General features: G+C 36.9%; 1 pseudogene; it reads right to left on the bottom strand.

The window, feature by feature from the left end:
- Window positions 1–350: 350 nt before the first annotated feature.
- LOC133091910 (microspherule protein 1-like) lies at window positions 351–1891 on the bottom strand (annotated as a pseudogene).
- Window positions 1892–15146: the final 13255 nt, after the last annotated feature.

The following is a 15146-nucleotide window of genomic DNA, read 5'->3' as shown; positions in this document are numbered from 1 at the left end:
TAGAGGTAAACATACCTGGTTCTAGTTGTTTTTTTTTTTTTTTTTTGGAACTCAGTGCTTTGTATTTACAAAAGAAAAATAATAAAGGAAAAGTCTAAAGCTAATCAGCTGGAGACACGGGGCAAAGGTGGGAATCTTGGGGAAAGGGTAGGGTCCTCTGCAGGGAGAGAAGGGGAGGGGCTCTGGCACCAAGGAAGCCTGAGGGTCCCAGCCTCTAGGAGCTTCCGCAGGGCCAGCCCCGCCCCCCCGCAGAGGCTCAGATCAAGGGGCCAGGAGCTGAGTCTCCCGCAGCCCCCTCTGGTTCTTCCAGGAGCCTGAGTTCCCAGCTCCAGGGGTCTGGGATGGCAGGGGAAACTGAGGCCAGAGAGAGCCCATGGGTCCTGCCACCACTTCTCACTGTGGCGTGATCTTGGCAGCCTCGGCCGGAATAAGGGCAATGAGGTCCCGGTTGATGAGGAGGACGAATCGCAGGCTGGCAATCTCCAGCACGGAGTTGTTGCTAAGGCGCCATTTGGAGCCACACAGCACAGGTCGTTCATCGATGTAGATGGGCCGCCGGCCCTCACTGGCAATGAAGTCAGTCACCATTGTTTTTCAGCTTGATGACACCTTGCTTCCGGGAGACCTTCCAGGCCGGACCCTCCAGAGACAGGTCCACGTCAATCTGGCTATCCTCGGTTGCTCTGCCTAGGGTGATCTTTCTCAAGCGCCTCAGGCACCGCCCCATGCGGCTCTGGCTGTCAAAGTCCGGAGAGCTCATGCCTGTGATGCTATCTACTACACCCGCCACTTATGCAGTTCCTGTTCCAGCTGTCGAACCTCTCGTTTCTGGAGCCAGTCAGCCACTGTCAGCTCATGGTCTAGGACTTCATCTCACATGTCCTTGAGCTTACTGTCGTCCATCAAGTCCCCTGCATCCGAGAAGTTCAGCACTTGGTCCCCCTTGGGCAGCGGCTGTCTGGTCCTCCAACAGGTGACACTGCTTCATGAGCTGCCAGTGGGCCTGCAGAGCCTTGGCAGTACGGGCCCGGGGGGAAGGCCTCGGGGCGTCTGTGCAGCAGGTCCTGGAGGTCTCCGAGGTGGGCTGGCTGGTCGATCCCACTTGGCTCAGCAGCTGCTCCTCAGCCTGGCTAAACAGGGCCTTGCTCTGGATGGCGGCAATGGCCTCTGGGTGCAGCTGTCTCATGGCCTGGCAGGCCAGCTTGGAGATGACAGGCTAGTAGAGCAGGGCGTACCAGCGCTCCTGGACTTCCCGCAGGGTGAAGCGGCAGCTGAACTTCACGCCCAGGTGGACAGAGGTCAGGTCATTGGTCTGCAACATGGCATCGATGAGCAGGAGGTCGTCCGCAGGCTTCCAGCGGCCCAGATCCTTGGTCACCTGGAGTGGCTGTTTGCTCTTCTTCACACGCTCGGTGAGTCCAGGGGCTGGGGCTGCGCCGGGTGGCACAGGGATGATGGGGGCCCTGGACACCTTCTTCTTCTCGCTGGAGGAGGGAGGGTTCACTCCCGGAACAGCACCCTGGTTCCACCCCACTGCCCCCTTCGCCCGGGTAGAGGACTTAGCCAGGCTGCTCTCCACCAGTTCATCATCAAACTTCTTTCTCTTGATGAACCTGGAGGAGCTTCTCCGTTTAGGGGTGGGGCCCAAAGCCTGTGAGGAGGCCCGCTTCTGCCCTGTCAGCGACTCCTCATCCTCTGAGCGGATGGCAGTGCCTGATGCCATCAGGGATGAATCTAGCAGCCCCTGAGAATCTTTGCCCATCCTCTTACAGCCCCAAAGCCACTGGTTCCAAACCACAGGGCTAGAAGGAAGGGTCCCACAGGCTCATCCAAGGATTCTGACCAGGTGAGCTTAGAGGCTGAGAGGAGATTCATTCCTAGGCTGCCAGCTCCAACAACTTCTCCACGGCGATGACGGCAGCAGCCGCAGGGCCGAAGCCGGCTTCCTTGAGATTCGTCTCCTTCCCTGGTTCTAGTTTTGACTGTACTGTTGTTTCCATGTAACCATGCCCAAATTCTTTAACTCTACATGGCTTGACTTAGTAAATTAGAAATAACAACATGTTTGCTTCATTTCAATGAATTTATCTAACAATAATATGGTACAACATATATAATTTCTGTGTCTATAATAATAAACTGTACAAAGTAAAATTAATGTAATATTGGTACTTTGCAGAGCTCAGTTCAGTAAACATTTATTGAGTGCATGCTATGTCCCAGGTACAGAATTTGGGATAACAGCAAGAACAAAATCATAAAAGAAGTAAGTAGATGTTTTGGCTTAAGGTGCTTACATTCAAATCCTTTTAAAAGTTTTGGGGTGAGTGTTCCATTAAGAACACCTATTCATGGTTTCTAGGGCCTTAATCTTACAATCCTTCTCAATGTTGACAAATGATTTTGTGAGTCTGTTAGCATGAAAAGTTCTTACTAAAATTAAACACAACAGATTTGTATATTACTATTTTAGCAAAAGATGTTGGTATTCCTAAAAATTGAAACAAGACATTCAGTAAACTTACCTATTATGTGAAATAAATTTTATCTGATGGTGGGAAAAATCTAAAATACTATAGTAATCACTTAACTCATGACTTATATCATTCTTCCCACTCCTTGGCTGAGTGTCCTTTCTCTGCACACAAGGTCAACATAACAGCGGTCAGCTAGAGAGTTGAATAGTAAAGATCAGACTCTCTTTGCATAGTTTCTAAATTTAGCTTTCTAATCATTATAACTTCTCATAAGTTATAGCTCTGAATCTTTGGTTTTGATTGACAAGATATTTTATTTTTATATAGTAATACAGTAAAATATATAACATTATATATTATATATATAATTTAGTAATAACTTTAATGCCTCTATATGAGAGCTAAACTATGCCTCAAATTTCAGAAATTATTACTAACTGAAAACCAAACACAAGCACATATGTCCCATAAGAATCTCAATATGTACGTCCAAAGTCTAAACTCATTTTAGTTTTCCTTAAAAAATATTTCATGTCTAGTGTTCCTTATCATCACCCTCTAGTCACTTTAGTTAGAACCTTGATGGTCATGAGTGCCTTTCTTTCCCTTGACTCCTAAACGTAACTTTAAATCCCGTGGGTGCTCAATTCTAAATACCTTCTTCAAACATTTCTATTTATTTCATCCCCACTGCCCCTGTCCTACTCAGAGCCCCTGTCAAATTTCACTTACAGTAACACTAATATCTTAATAGGTTCTCTGCCACCTTCCTGTACCACTGCATTTAGTCTTTAGCATTGCAGTTAAAATGAGTTTGGTGTGTGCATTTGCCCTTGTTTCAACCTACTGTGATCTTTCAGACTCCCCAGGAGATATAAAAACTCTTGGTGATTGGGTCCAGCAAAGCTGTCCAGAATCATCTTGCTGTACTTACCTATGCAAACTATATCAGAGCCAGAATAAGCTACTCGTAATAGCCTAGACATATGACTATCTGCCCCATATACTGTGTCTCTACCTGAACTGCACATGCCTTTTCTTTCGTGGAAATTTCTACAAAGCCTTTTGCCATTTCTTAAAACAGATTCTCTCCTCTCTACCTCAATAATGTTTTGCTTACACCCCAAAAAGAGCACCAACAGGATTCCATTTGATTTCTTCTTTTTGTTTGGAATCCGAGATGATGAGTCTCTTTGCAGGAATTCATCTTTCTTCTTTAGCCTCTTACACAGTGCTTTGAGCATATACGTAGATATTTGCTAACTGTATACATTAATGAATATGTATTGTGTTTTCTATTGTATGCTGTGTTTTTAAATTTTATTTAAATAATTTTTCTCTCTCTCCCTCCATCTATAGCTGTGGGTATATGCTTACATAAGTAATGAATAGTTTATTATACCACAATATAGAAATAAATGGGATTGCTATAATGCAAATCTCATTTAGATCCCATTCTAGGAAAGACTTTGTAAAACAAACAAAAGACATAGTACATACCAAATCATGTTTCTGAATTTCTTAATATACATTGTGAGCTCTATGTATGTGGCAGGTAAACCAATTATTCAGAACATCTGGCCTCATCTCATATTGCATATACTTGCTATAATGTATGTAAAACAGAAACAGTAAAAGTGAGTGTAACACACTCATTCACACTCATTTGTGCGCATTCTTTGTGCACAAATGCAAGTCTGGCTCATGTTTATACCTCAGCGATTTTTGAAAGAAGATTAATGACATGAATATTTGCAAAGAAAATGTCTATGTGACCAACATTGGTGTGGCTCTTGAATATCAGTGTCACAGTGCTTTGCAACGGCTGCCATATTGCCACACAGCCCTATTTTATGGAGGTGACAAGCTGTCACATGTAAGGTTTATTTCTATTACTTCTTTTGCTGCTTTAATTCACAGTCTGTTTTCAGTGTCTTTTCCTTTTCTTTTCATATGTTAATTGCTATTTGAACCAATTAACATATCTAACAAATCCTAGAATTAATTTTTCAATTCAGACTGAGGCATGTATTTCTACTGAAATGTATTAGTCTTTTTTAATAGTTCAGTTTCCATTATTTACCTACATTTTGGAACAAGGTTATGCCTATAGTTCCTCACTTTGTTGCCGACTCTGGCTTCACTCAATGGCCAATTTTAAGAACCAGGACTTTAATTACTACAATTGCAAAACATTCTTGTTAAGCTCTGTCTCTTAAGGCAATCTCTAATATTTCCTGAAAAGTCAGATTTTTGTACAAATACCATTGTGAGTTCAAATGAGATATTCTTCTGTTAGGTCATAGGAGTGGGGCTAGAGCGATGAAGACGTGTGAAAGGGATTTGGGGCAGGAACATACGGTTAAATTTTTTAATGTCTGAGATGTCAGGGCTGGCAGGAATAAATAACTGCATCTATGCTTCACATAATACAAATACTATTTTATAAAATTGTGATGAACAACTGCACACATGCCAAAAATCATTTAGTTTCATAGAAAGCCTTTTATATTCATTTGGAATTATCAAGGATTTTATATTTACCATTCAGAGATATTTTCTATTTTTCAAACTTGAAATATAGCTTAAAGACAAAATAGGTCAAAATCTGAAGATTATGGAGTTGAATCACCTATAGCAGAGAGTTTTTAGATTAGCATTTGTTTACTTATTAGGTATCCTATACCATTGTGATTTTATTCAGATGTGAATAAAAGATAATGTTTGTTTACTGAAAATCTAAGTCTCTCTCAAACAATTTAAAGATCCACAAATATAAAATCTAAAATATATGAAAGCATAATAGAAGATGTTCTGTTCACTATCCAGTCTTCATTACATCAGGTAAAATATGATCAATTGCAAACAACAGAAAATCCAACTCACACTGACAAATGACAAAGGATATTTAGGTACTTGCCTCATATTCTCACAAAGAACAGGGTCCACAGAGATGATCTTTTCCAACTCACAAATCACTAAAGACCCAGATTATTTTAGAACAAGTGACCCCTCAAGATCACTGAAATTATCTTATTTCTGAACTCTTCTAGGTGCTACCTTCATCCACAGGCTGGCTTTCATGGTAGTAGTAAAATTGATGCTGCAACTTAAGATCTCACATTCCTTTTACACACTGTCCAGAAGAGAAAACTTCATTTTTTTCAACCATTACCCAACGTTCTGGGCTTGATTCCATTTAGAATAATTTAGGATCAGATTTTGAAGTGAAAACTTTGCAAAAAGATGTGCCATCATGGTCCTTCTAGGAGATGCGAGATGGAATCAAACTCACTCATACTACAAGGCTGCAAAACAATGATGTAGTAGCAGATGAGTGAAGCAGACAACAGTATCCACTGTCTTCCTAAGATATAGAGACATGGTATTTAAAGATAGGTCACTGTAAAAGTCTGAGATGGTAGTCAATCAGAACCTCTCTCTAAATATTTTATTGTCGATTATTTTCAAACTGCAAAAGCAATAAATGGCCATTGCAACAAAACAAACCGCACAAATGCAGACAACTAATCTGCGTATTTACTCCAATGCAAACCTTTACCCTATCAAGTCAAAAAATATTTCAAAAGTAGATTTCCATACCAATCAGAGATGTGACTAAAAATTATATTCAGTTGAGTGCATAATATACATCTATTTTTATGAAAAAAATACCCTCTCGTTCCTTTTTATAAATTTAGTCTATTATTTTTGGCTCTTTTATTGAGAAGTAAGATCTATGTAGAGAAAATTGGAAAATGTAAGAGTTCAGTGTAATATGGATTACTTAAAATCATACTCCTTCTCCAAAAAGAAAAACCCCTCCCATATCATTATCACCTAAGATAAGAAATAGAACCCCAGAAGCAATCCACTTTCTCCCACCAAACATAAATCCATCACTCTCCCTAAAGGAAATCACTATCTAGGCTTAAAGTAATCACATCTTTCTTTACAAGATTATATCTGAATATGCATTACATTAGAGCTTTATTTTGTCTACTTCCAAACCTTTTATAAATGAAAATATACATTAAGTATGCTTTTGTCTCTTTATTCTTTAACTCATACATTTATTAGATTCATGCATTGAAGACATATATTGCTATAGTTTATTCATTTTCCATGCTGCACAGCATACTACTGAAAGAATCTATCATATCTCTAGCTACGACTAGCAATACATGAAAAAGTAGAAATTCCAGCACTGACTGTACCATGCATGATTGGTGCTCATCTCTGTGAACCCAAAACACATCCTGAGGAGAAAAGTGCTTATAGGAAGCTGCATATGACAAATTCAGAGCCCTGTGATTAGTGATGCAGCTTTGTTGTGGTTCCTTATTAATAGCATGCTTTGCTAATTATGAGTAAAGCTCAGAGTTGAATAAGGCTTGTGTATCATGAGTCTAAAATTCAGCCCTTTGTAATGGTGCCAAAATAAAAACAATAACTAATATTTATAGTGGTTTTATATGAAGTAACTTTAATAATCATAACAACACTAGAGTTTAGGACTACTATAATCTCTGTTTTCTAAATAAGGAAATGGAGAGCTTAGGTAACTTTACCAATGCAGCATAGCAACTACAGACTGGAAAGTAAACCAGGACATCTGGCTTCAGAGTCTGTCTCTAGCAGTGTACTATAGTATTGTTAGAATGCCTTACATTTTGTGTTGTTCAGTATAAGAGAGAAAAACCTGTGGAAATATAATTTGTGGAGGAACTTGCAACATTGACCAAAAATTTCTTTTTTCAGTTGTCCTGGGTCTTAAGATGGAGTGGGTTGAATGGGAAGAGTTGTCATGATTAGAATTATGACATAAAGTTATTTTAATTCATAGGATAAAGTAAATATACATATACCATCACATACTTTCCATTTATTCTATATCTGGAATTAAAATTAATTTTCATATACTCTAGTGGTTCACAAAATAGGTCAATATGCAAATTAATATTTTTCATTGTTACTTTGACTTTTCACTTAACCTGAGATACCACACAACTTGTTCTACTGTACATGGAAGTTCTGGGTATATGAACAAACAAGAATATATAAAAATAATAATTATCTAGGACTAAGCTTTATTTTTATTCTTCTTCTATGTCTCCTTATATTTTATTTATGCCTGTAGTTACAAATTTTAATGATACAATTACCTTGTCTTCCTTTACACGTAATCACCTGCTGTCTCATTCTCAATATCCCGATGACTTTTCTGCTCTAGACCTATCGTGATGACGGCCCTGCCGTAATGTTCATCTCCACTTGATCTTATTCAGTCTCTTTCTTCTTTTTCTTTGTCCATATTTTTGTTCTCTGTCTTATGATCTAGCTGTTTGGCAAATTGTCTTATATAAAAATGTGTCCTTTATCCAGTTAAGATTTATAATCCCAAAAGCACAGATTTGGAAGAAATTCTTAAAGGTCTGTTCATGCAAACATGCATCCAATATTTTATCCTGGTTCTCCATGAGTTAAAAATCACAATTTTATACCAAGACTGGTTCTTGTATCAGTCAGGGGCTTGGCAGCAAACAATTCACACTTGTAAAGTAATTGAGACAAATTTAATAAGCAAAAGTTTTAAAAATTATGAACAAGGTTTAAGACTACCAATAAGATATCCTAAGGCTATGAAATAAGGGAAATTTTACCTTCCTTAGCCCTGAAAATATAGGGTAAGGATTCCTTCTTCCCACCCCCTAATCTCTTTCTGGAGTTTCTTATTTTCCAAATCCCAGACATAAACCAAAGGATTAGGGAGTTTAGTGAGAACAGAACTGTTTTCTGGAACACAGACCATGATGGTGATGTATGGATGGTGGAGTTGGAGCAGATTGCAGAAGGTTTCCAAGAGAAAGATTGAAATCCTTTACACATTTCTAAAGTTGGAAAAGTGTATGGATGAAGAAAGTGACAGTCCTTTTGAGTGTGTACCATTTTGTGAAGAATGTTCTCTAGTTCAAGTTTGAGCCAGTTTAGATATCATGCTGTTTTGAAAATCTGTTTACCTTATAGCATATTTATACTCTAAGAAACAGTATCCTTAAAGAGATGAACAATTTCCAAACATTACAAAGCTAGCACACACACAGTGTGACCTACTTCTAATAATTATTGAACATTTTCATTACATGGTAGGAGATTTGGAGGCATTGCATCACTACACCAATGTAAATTGCAGTGCTGAGACTTGAAGAAGATGAATAATTCTATTGCTCTGTGGAGAGGTGTTTCTATAGATATCCCTTTTCTTGAATGGGAAAAGAATCTTCAGGACTCCCATCTGTGGATATCAGTATCTGCCCCAACGCTTGAATGCTATTTGCATATGACATCATTTTTGGCCACTCAAGGATTATGTTTTATTGTGTTTTTTAAAATATACTCATTGTATGCATATTAAATTTCAGTACTGTGACTATAAGCATCAGTGATAAATATTTATCTTATGATTCCTCAGAAATCAATGCCTATTACTGAACTTTAATATCTACATGGTTCTGTGAGAAGTTTTCTCATGTTGAGACTGTTGAATCTCTTTCCCCCCAAATTACATTATCGTTATCATCATGGATGTTAATAGTTACTTGATAATAAGCACTTACCATATACTAAGCGCTGTATTAACTGCTATATGCATATTTGATATTTACAGTAGTTCTACAGCTCAGTCCAGTGTGGTAGCCAGTAACCACATATGGCTATTTACATTTAAATTTAACTAAAATTAAACAAAATTAAAGTTTCAGTCTGACTAGTGACTTTCCAGTGCTCAGTATTAGTGGACAGAACAGATTTAGAACATTCCATCATCACAGAAGATTCTATTTGGCTATTTAATGAGATAGAAATAGTAAGTAACCTGAAACTTTAACCACAGCTATCTGATTCCTGAACTACAGTCATAAATTTCATATTATACTGTACATTTCATGACAATAGAAACCATCTCTACTTTGTTTGCAGTTTTTTATCAGAAAGTCTATGCATAGTAAACCCTTCATGAATTAGTGGTAGAAGAAATGACTGAGCAAATTTAAAAAATCAAGAAATATTACTTAAAGCTAATTATATATCTAGAATTTCTATGGAAAGTAATTATTCAATATCTGATTTAGTGTATGACCTTGTGTAAATTGTCATGTCCTCTATCCCTTCAACACAGTTATTTTAATTCCATACATGTTTTGTGTTCCTCTCAGAATCTGAGTTTTGTTATAGTACCCTATACCCACAAATTGATTTCCCCACTGAATATACTATATTTTTGTTTTACATTTTGCATGTTGGTTAACTTTGTAAGATGTAATCCATCAAAATAGCAATCAATTTAGACTGAACAGAACTTGTCTTCTGAGTCTGACAAAAATAAAAATGAACTAAATGTTTCATTACTATTCCTATTGGATTTTACTCATGTATTTCCAATACCCATTTATTGTTGTGACATTGTTTTATCAATTTACAAGTATGTAGCCTTCTTACTATGCTCCCCTGACTATTCATTGTATCATCCAAATTTGAATTATGCAAACTTTTCTTTCTACTATGTTTCTGTAGTGCCCTGAAAATGGCATAAATCTTTTATTTATATTTAGTTCTTCTAGAGACTCAGCAATTTCACAGGTACTTTTATTCATTGAATCGTGTTCAGGGAACAGTTGTGGATATTGGGAACTTCTCCTCCTTCAGTGCTTGTACAGCATTCGTTTTGATAACTAATGTGCATCTGGCATTATTTTTTTAGCTTGTGTATGTTCTTCACCTTGAGAGGCAGCTTTCAACAACTGTCAGAGAGCAGCTTTCTCTACAATCATGTGGATTTGTAAAGACCAACTAAGAAGAAGAAAACTTTATTTATGAATGATTTTAATTTGTGGAAATACACTCCTTCTATAGGAACAAAATTTAAATAAAATTCCATATAATGTTTCTAGTTTGTGGTCACTGAAAATTCTAACCAACGCTAGGAACCAAAAACCTGCTAATCTCTGCATGAAAATAACATTAATTAGAATAAACTCAGTTTATATATCTGGATTTGTGTGATGTTTAAGGCCTAAAACTAAGGTCAATATTATGTGCTGCCTTGACAGTTAGTAAAATTGGGATGGCCTCAAATGGCCTAACTTCAAGTAGGCCTCCCCACTCTGTTCCCATGGATAAGGTTCCCCAGAAAAACAACCCTCCTCTTTTAAGGGGTGAGACACAATTCCTGCTTATACATGAGTAGTGAGTTTCAGTTCTCTGCCAGCCTCTGGAATTATTCAGACAAGCTAGTCACATCCTTCCATAGGAAACAGGGGCACCCCACCCCCTTGACACTACAAAGCCAGCAACCTCCCATAGCCCCTGGTTTACCCTGTTCTCAAGTACAACCCCATATGGCCCTGCCTAGTATATGGTGTCCTCTTCCTCTGACCTGTGAGTATATGTGACTAATCACCTGCTGTCAGACTCATCTGTCCCATGCAGTGTGTCAGGTCTGGCCATCCTCATAACCCTAGGGTGGAAACCCCTCCCTTAACAATGGGATGAAAGGAAGGTAATTAAAACAATTTGATGCTTTATTGAGTATCATATGAAATAGTATTTGCATGTCAGAAACAGAAGCACTATTAACTACACCAAATGACATGTGCATATATATTGAATCTCTTTTTATAGCTAATTCTTTTAATACTGGATTTTCACTAGGTCACTACAATGATAAACACCTAAAGGAAAATGACTATAACTTGAAGTAGCATAGAGTCCAATGAAGACACAAGGACATAAACAAGAAATTTAACAAGATGATAAGTATTGCTATATAATCACATTTTAAAGCTGTTTTTCTCAGTGTGCTCTGAGAAAGTAGAAAAGACGCAGTGCCTGGCACGTAATATGTATTCAGAATGGTTTTCAGAAATAAATGAAGAAAAAACAGCATGCTAGCCCGATCAGAAGGAGTAGTGAGGAAAGGCTTCTTTATGGAGCGACCAGAAACTAAGAGGGGATTCAAAAACACAAGTCAGAATAGCAATTCTGAGCTGACAACATGACAGCTCAAGAGACAGGACTTATGAATGGAGATTGGGGTTTTAACACATTCATGTTTATAAGATATGTGACCTTGATCTTCTGCTCAGTGAAGAGGTAGATTAAGCTGAAGAGCTTGTGAATAAACATGAAAAGTAACTTGATTTAATAATCAGGTAAGTATAAAATAACACTTTATTGAGACACCAGCCTATATCCACCATATTTATATAATTCAAAATGTGTGAGCATGCTAACTATTGTTAGGGATATGAGGAAAGGTAAATTCTCATATATTACTGGTTTCTCTAATCTATGGAGATCAAGAAGAGTATATATGAAGTAAAATATCTTGAGAAAAAAGAAGTTCTGTAGAATACAGAGGGGAAAAGTGTCATGTTTGCTCTTTTTATTTCTCACGGTGAATAGCATCATTTAGAAATTCATATGCATCCAGTAAAATACATTTATATTACACTATCTAGGGTTAGCTAAGACTCATTAATGAATAAATGGTCTAAAATCTTTTTTCCAAAAATATTGAATATACTACTAATAAGATCAAAGTACAATATAAAAATGATTGGAAAAAATAATTGTCTAATCTAATCATCTCTGACATGATGTCAGCCAAAAAGTGAATTATCAAGATTATTTTAAATATAAATACACCCCTGTGATCTTTATTGCTGGACTAGACCCTAAGTGTATATTTTGACTTGCCCAGTTGGAAAGTAGGAAGTCATCAAAAATAGAAAGATTTTACTTTTCTTCTCTATTTCATAATTTTTTATTTTATATTTATGTGAATATTTTATATGCATGTATTATATTAATATGGAAGAAGAGAAGAAATGCTTGAGTGTATTGACTAGAGATTTACTGAAATAATGAATTTTGCTATGTAAACTCAATAGAGAATCACCTGGGGAAAAAAAGGAAAAGCTCAGTGGATTGGTGGACAAATGGGGAGAAAAAAAAAAAAAAGTGACAATGGTTTGGAGCAGTCTTTGATCTAGTTCACCAGGCCTGACTGGGTATAACAGAGTGGGTAGCAGGAGCATTAAAGATTTAGGATTTAGAACTTATATAAGTTCTTGCTTCTGATATTATTTTAAAAGCGATTTATTTCTTTTGGTATGTCCACTGTAACAATCTCTATCTTCAGCCTACAGGGAGATGAATGTGATAAATAATGGCACAATGTTTGCATTATGCGTGACCACTAGAAATGCGAACCTAAAAGTTAATATTATTTGTCTTCCTGAAACATAGAACCAAACTTAAGAATTATCTAGAGAATTTGATTCAGGCGCAATGACCTCATTCCAAAAAAAAAAAAAAAAAAAAAAAAAAACCAAGATAGAAGCTTAAAAAATACTGAGGCAGAGAAGGAAGGAAAGGAAGGAATGAAATAGAGACAGTAAATAAAAAGAGGGAGAGATTGAGAAAAAGAAACTTGTTGGCAGTCTTTTATGCCAGAATGCTTTCTACAGGTGTATAGAAATATCCCTTTGAAATGACTGACTATATGGTCAACTCAGACTACACTCTCCATAGGCTTCTCCTCTTCTACACGTAACTCACATTGCTGACTCTTCCCAGTGTTGACATAGTGTGATGCCAGTCCAAACCTTAAACACTCTTAAGAGTACAACTATGCCTTTCCTTCCCTAATCTAATGCATTAACATTATTAGGTTTTCAGGGAAAATAAAAGAATTTTATAGGAAATAAAGAGACAACACCTGAGGCAGGGGGAGTTAAAGAAAAAAAAAATGGAATTCTAGTCTTTATTTCAATCAACACTTAACCAAATGTTGCTCGCCTAATCAGTTTATGAAACACCAAGTCCCTAATACTATAACCTTTTAACCCTATCTGGTTTCAATGTTAAAAAAAAAGAGAATGAAACACAACAAAAAGTTGATAATAGAAAAAATAAAATAAAATTTCTATTCAGGGAAAGATGTGATATAATTCTGGTACCATTTCATGTTCTAAAGGTGTCCTAATCTCGTATAACTGCTTTTATGGTTCTTCAACATGTAGCTGCCCAAATTATCTCCTTGAGTCTCTAGAAAGGTTACATACTTTATGTGACAATATTTTTCTCAGCACCCTTATCAGGCTCCTGGTAGGACTATGCATATTGCGTCCTCAGACGTGCTTATTTTTTCTGAAGACTATTCTTTGGTAGTGGTTAAGCCTGGTTCTTTCTTTCAGTAATTAAAAAATATATATATCCTTACCATGTTTTCCTTTTTAATTGAGTTATTATTTTGAGATACTTGTAGATTGACATAGAACTGTAAGAAGTTACACAGAGAAGTCCTGTGTACCCTTAACTTGGTTTTCTTCAATTGTAACATCTTGGAAAACTATAGTAGTGATACAATATCACAACCAAGATGATATCAATACAGTCAAGGTGAAGAATAATTCCATCACAAGAATCCTTCATAGTGTCCTTTTATAGACACAGACACTTCCTCTCCTTTCCCTACTACCTCCTTAGTCCCTGGCAATCACTAATCTGTTCCCTATTTCAATAATTTTGTCACTTCAAGAATGGTATATAAATAGAACCAAGCAGTATGTTAATTTTTCTCTCAGCATAATTTACTGGAAACTGAGCCACACTGTGTGTATACCAGTAGTTTATTCCTTCGTATTGATGAAAGCAACCAATGATGGGGATACGCCTCAGTTTTTCTTTTTTATCAACTATTCACCCCTTAAAGGACATCTTTCCAGGTTTTGGCTATTTAAAATAAAGCTGCTATAAACATCTGTGTACAGGTCATTTGAGTAAGCATAAGTTTCCATTTTTTTGTGTGTAAATGCCCATGAGTGAATTTCCTGGCTTATATGGTAGTTGTATGATAAGTTTTTTAAGGAAATAACAACTTGTGTTACAAAGGGTCTGTATCATTTTATACTTCAAGCAGCAAGAATGAGTGACTCAGTTTCTTTGCCTCCTCATCAGCATTTGACATTGTCACTATTTTTTAATTTTAGACATTCTTTTTTTTCAAAATCAGTTTATCCATTCTAGTTCCTTTGTCTTTCCATATAAATTTTAAAATAAGCTAGTTTAACATGGTAGCTCTATTTTTAGTTTTTAAGGACTCTCCATGCTGTTTTCCATAGTGACTGCACCAATTTACATTCCCATCAACAGCGTAGGAGGGTTCCCTTTTCTCCACACCCTCTCCAGCATTTATTGTTTGTAGACTTTTTGATAATAGCCATTCTGACCGGTTTGAGGTGAAACCTCATTGTGGTTTTGATTTGCATTTCTGTAATAATTAGTAATGTTGAGTATCTTTTCACATGTCTGTCGGCCATTTGTGTGTCCTCTTTAGAGAAATGTCTACGTATACCTTCTGTCACTTTTTTGATTGGGTTGTTTGTTTGTTTTGATATTGAGTTGTATGAGCTGTTTACATATTTTCAGTTAGATATTTCCTCTATGTACATTTAGAACCACATCAGTGTTAAAATCTTGCTTCCACAAACATAATTTAGAACACTCAAAAAGAGGAAGACTGCAGTCCCCATATTTTTTGCTTATCATGTTCTTCTTGCCTCATGTTCCAAGGTTCATTCTTTTCTCATTTCTTTTTTTGTTTAG

The sequence above is a fragment of the Eubalaena glacialis genome, chromosome 5, assembly GCF_028564815.1.
Source record: "Eubalaena glacialis isolate mEubGla1 chromosome 5, mEubGla1.1.hap2.+ XY, whole genome shotgun sequence".
Taxonomy (NCBI): domain Eukaryota; kingdom Metazoa; phylum Chordata; class Mammalia; order Artiodactyla; family Balaenidae; genus Eubalaena; species Eubalaena glacialis.
Note: the sequence above shows the minus strand (reverse complement) of the source record. Positions and strands in the feature narration are given on the sequence as shown.